This window comes from Ixodes scapularis, unplaced genomic scaffold (genome assembly GCF_016920785.2).
Source record: "Ixodes scapularis isolate PalLabHiFi unplaced genomic scaffold, ASM1692078v2 PGA_scaffold1__304_contigs__length_218370807, whole genome shotgun sequence".
Taxonomy (NCBI): domain Eukaryota; kingdom Metazoa; phylum Arthropoda; class Arachnida; order Ixodida; family Ixodidae; genus Ixodes; species Ixodes scapularis.
In genome coordinates this window covers 33,104,645-33,109,802 of record NW_024609846.1, presented here as the reverse complement: position 1 = coordinate 33,109,802, position 5,158 = coordinate 33,104,645, and the positions used below count along the sequence as shown (strand labels likewise).

The 5,158-nt window shown below is 52.3% G+C and overlaps 1 pseudogene; it reads left to right on the top strand.

The window, feature by feature from the left end:
• Positions 1-3,429: 3,429 nt before the first annotated feature.
• LOC121835673 lies at positions 3,430-4,133 on the top strand (annotated as a pseudogene).
• Positions 4,134-5,158: the final 1,025 nt, after the last annotated feature.

Genomic DNA, 5,158 nt, shown 5'->3' with positions numbered 1-5,158 from the left:
ACATCCACAGACGCGCCAAGAGATTGCATCCAGCATCGCCGGAGCCCTTCCCTCCTTCCGCCGGAGGTATGGCTTCTACGGGAATCATTTTTACCAGAGCCACCAACACTATCCGACTACCTCCGTTGGAGCCCCCCCCGCCCATTCCCGGAGCAAGGGTCCGTCAGGCTTACGACATTCTGCGCGACCTCGCCGAGAACACCAGAAGGTTGTCCACGAGATCCGGCATCTCCACCCGTATCGGTTCTACTGGGGTATGCCATGCTCCCCGAACACCAGCACCTCATTTTCGATAAACATTCTTCCACGTCGTCGCGAGAGGGAACCGGAGGGAGGCTATCCTATCCCAGACGTCCAGGCTCGAGTCTGAGGTTTTTAGAGAGCTCCCCGACCAGCTACCCCACCAGCCTCAACGCACCGCACGTCTCGTGCTCCCGCGAACGCCAGCTGCCGCCCAGGCACCAAGTCAAAGAGGCCCTCTAATGCTAAGTGAGTCCGGCAGCTACTCTGGGCCTTCAAGACCCACCAGTGCCGTCATCGACGGCCCGGTCGTCTCCTCGACGCTCCTGGACGTTTTCCCGGTCGATGGCGTTCTCGCCCATGCATTTTGCGAGGCTGTCGTCTCGGCCGACCTTGCCCGTGCTTGATCTTGGACCAACAACCCATTGGATCCGGACTCGACGGCCACCGCCACCGAGCGAATCCTGGAGTGGCTCAGCAGGACCCACAGTTTCATCGAGCCCCACGCCGATGACGACTCCTTCGACACTTACGATGGCGAGGAGAAAAACCGCACCAACACAAAGGAATATACAGACAAACAAACCGACGTCGGAGACTCTGAGTCGGACCTGGGTGGCACTGCCTACAAGTCGAAAGCGACGGGACCTCCACCTCCAGTCCACCCGACCCAGCAGGCACCTAAAGCCGACTAGGCAGTGAGGCATGTAGTTTTCATGGGCCGCCCGTGAGGCACCAAGGCTCCTTGCTTGACGGCCCGCTCCCCTCTCCCTGACCAGGTCCCCACGATCGATGCAGCCGTAAACAACATGTTGGCGGCATCATCGAACGCTAATGTGGCGATGCAGGCGAGTTGGTTATGCATGTTGAAAGTAGTGAAAGCGCACAATAAAGACAAATACGAAGACGGAGAGGCAAACAGGACGAGCGCTGACTATCAACTGAATTTTTTATTGGAAAAAATAGAAACAGCAAAATAAAACCAGGGAAAGCCACAAATACTACAAATGTGACTAGTCATCAATGACTCGGCCACCACACGTGTCAATAAATTCCACTTCCTTTTTGTGAAGGAAAAGTGAGGGTTGACTGATACACTTATCAGGACATTCCTTCTTTATCATATAAGCCTCCAGTACCTCCCTCGCCACCTTTTCTTTACCTCTCCCAACGATTGTAGTGCCTTGGAAGTTGGGAATGCAGCGGCAATCTCTGCAATGTATGTGTAAATGGGCTCCTGTTGTTGAACGCATTGATAAAGCATGTTCGCGCAACCGTTCATTCAAGCACCTTCCGGTCTGGCCTATATAAACCTTGCCGCAGCCCAATGGAATTTTATAGACCACGCCCACCGCACATTCCCCGTATTTGTTTACGTGCTTCACTGTGCATTGCCGCTTATCTTTGTTTTTTTCCCTTATCCTCGGACATAGTTGAGCCAGTTTACGTGGTGCTGAGAATACCAGAGGTACCTCGAACCTTTCCGCCACTTTTTTAATATTGTGTGACACCCTGTGTAAGTATGGCATCACGTGGGGTCTTGCTCTCTTTTTTTGCTTGTCCTTTTGGCTTTTGCCCCTGAACTTCTTCAGAAGTTTTTCAGCCACTGCGAGCATAAGGGAAGTAGGATACCCTGCAGTTCCAAGTCTCTTGACCTGACTACAGAGGCTGTCATGCATGGCATGGTGACATGACTTTCCAATTGCCGTCTCTAGACATGACGACGCAATGCTCCGTTTCACCAACTTCGAATGCGCCGAATCATAGGGGAGGATTCCCTTCTGGGTACGCGGTTTGTAACCCCAGCACACGTGTTCCCCTGTGAATTGCATTCGCAAATCCAGAAACTGTAAAAACTGCCCATCCTGGCGCTCAAGAGTGAACTTCAGGCCTCTAGAACTTTCTTTAAACACGCTCATCACATCTTCAACAACTTCACATACAGTAAGGTTTTCACAGTTTTGCAAAATAACTAAATAATCGTCTACGTATCTAAACAACTTGGTCACAGGTTTGCCTTTCAAGGCACTCTCAATGGCTCGGTCACATTTGGCCAAAAAAATATCACAGAGCACTGGGGCAGCACAGGAACCAATGCAGATACCAGCCCTCTGCACGTAATGGCGGCCCTCAAAAAGAATAAAAGTCGACTCCAAGTAAAATTTTAAAAGTTCCAAAAAACCCTCAACACTCACACCACAGGCGTTTTGGAAACCAACCACGCCGTTTCTCTCAATACATTCACGTACTGCCTCAAACAATTCTTGGTGGGGGATAGAGTAATAAAGATCCTCTACGTCAATAGAAAACGCCACGGCATCCCCTGGGACATCCTTCCTAAGAAACTCCACCACTGATTGAGAATTTTTTACCAAAAAGGGGTCACTGGTATCTAGAGCACTCAAGTGCTTCTGCAAATAGAGGCTAACCTGTTTTTGCCACGATCCCCTCTCCGTGACGATTGCTCGAAACGGTGTATCAGGCTTATGGGTCTTTGCCGAGAAAAAAACATCAAGATGGGCGATCTTGCATTTCTGTACGTTTTTTTCCAACGTTGCAAGCTCAAGACCATTGCATAATTTGAGCGCAGCACTTTTTACCTTTTTGGGTTCAAGATGTGACAGCTTAAAGTTCTTCTGAATTGCGTTCCTAGACCTGACTTCCATCATGTCTATTGGAAGCGCCACGAACCCTCCCTCTTTGTCTGCCTGTAATAGGCTTAGGTTATTTCTCTGGAAAAACGAAACGACTTTGTTTAGCCTGCCCCCATTATGTGTCTGGGCCTTTATCGAGGCACACCTTAACAGGCAATCCACACCCTCCAAAACGCATCTCTCCCGCTCTTCAGCTGGCGCCTTGTCGGAAACAGCCCGCACCTCGGCTAAAAGCTCATGCGGTTTCATGCGGGGTTCTACACTATACTTGGGTCCTTTTTCCAATGTACTTGCGACATCTTTAGGAACGTGAACATCTCCCAGAATTGTCAGACCGCTTTGACTTGTGGTTCCTGACCGAGTCTTTTTGGGAATCCCAAGTCTCACGCGTTGCCACATGAAATCAGTCACCTGTGTCACCAGTTGAAGGTGGTCCCGATGTTTTCGTTGACCGGTTGTAGGAACGTTGTTGCACAAGGCAACGTTGTTGCCTCTCCGTCTTCGTATTTGTCTTTATTGTGCGCTTTCACTACTTTCAATCATCATCGAACGCTCCTCACGTGGTCCGTACCTCAACCCCGTCTTCCTCGTATCCAAGTGAGCCACCAAGTCCCGCTTGGTTTTAGACTGCGCAGAACTTACACCTTACCTCCAGGCACCTCAGTCCCGCCTTAATCCGCTACCCAGGCCATCACAGTAAACCCACTCCCGCCCCAAGCGTATATGGTGAAGCTAGACCTAGCCGAGGTCTTTTGCAATATCACGCTTCATCCCTCCTCCCGTAACCTGATCACACTTAGAGTAGGCCGCCGTTACTGCCGTTTTTGCCGTATGCCCTTCGTGATACGCCCGGCGCCGTTTTCCATGCAGCTTTTGGCAACAGCTATTGCCAGGGAAATGCGCGCGAGTGGACTCTGGGCTTCTTCTTACATAGCAAACTTCTTGTGCGCCCATCCCGACCCAGGCCAGTTGGCGTCTATGGTGCGCCTCCTCGTGGAGGACTAGCTGCGGCCGGGATTTCACTTAAACCTAAGCGACACGAGCAGAGCCCACGCGACGCGTGGCTCTTCTTGGGTTCAGGCTCGACACAGCCGATGACACCATTTCGCAGACGCCAGAACGGCTTCGAGCCATTCCTCGTGTCCGTCGCTCGCTGGAGCATCCGCTTCCCCTCAAGGCGCTCCAGTGGGCGGCAGGCTACTTGGCTACTTGGCATTTTACTTTTCTCTCTATGTCTCTGGGTTTTTTTCTTCTTCGTCCCTTGTTAGACAAAGTTTCAGACCAAATTCTTCTTTCACTCAAATGGCTTCCCTTTCTTCTGCGTGTTTGGCCGACTTAGCCGCACTGCCAACCGCTCCCACTTCCCCCCGTTACCCAACAGCGCATGGGCAGACGCCTTCGTAGTCGGTTACGGCGTAGTAGTTGGGGCAGGCACGTAGCCAGGGGGGGGGGGGGGGGTCCCATGCGGCCCGTGCCCCCCCGAAATCTTCTATTTTGTTGGGACCTGCTCTCCCCCTCCCTCTCATACAGAATTTTGTCATGGGCGGCCTCCCCTTCCCGCCCCTCCCCCCCCCCCCCCCCCCCCCCCCTGAAACAAAATCCTGGCTACCTGTGTTTAGGACTGTGCGCAAGCAATCATCGCCCCTCCGCCGAGGCCAATATAGCTCCGGGAAGGACTCGCCGTGTTGTGGTGCACGTGTATTGCCGAGAAAGGGGCTCTACACACGGAGAACAGAACTTTAGCTCTCGCGCTGCGCCGCGGCAATGGACGAGCTTTGCCATGGGCTATTGCCAATACCATTTTTCATCATTTATTTATTTGCTTATATTTATTGAAAACCTCGGGAATTCCTTTGAACGTTTCCTCGATCCTTCGGCCGCCCTCCGCACGAGAAGGAAAATATGTCTCGAGCCGAGACAGGTCGGCGAGCTCATGACCGACAGTACCCATTTTATTGACATGTCTTTATTAAGAAAAAAAAAAAGAGAGACGGCACTGGCAATAGCCGAAGGCAAAGCTCGTCCATGGCCGCGGTGCAGCGCAAGAGCCAAAGCTGTGTTGTCCGTGTGTAGAAGAGTCTTTTTCGCGCCAATGAACGCGCACCAGATCACGGCGAGTCCTTCCCAGAGATATATTGGCCTCGGCAGAGCGGCTACGATTGCCCTCCGCACAATCCCCTACAAACAGGTACCCCATGACGACTCCGGAGGCATCTCCCCATGGGCTGTCGGGTAGAGGGGGAAGGGGGAGCGGCGGGCAGTGC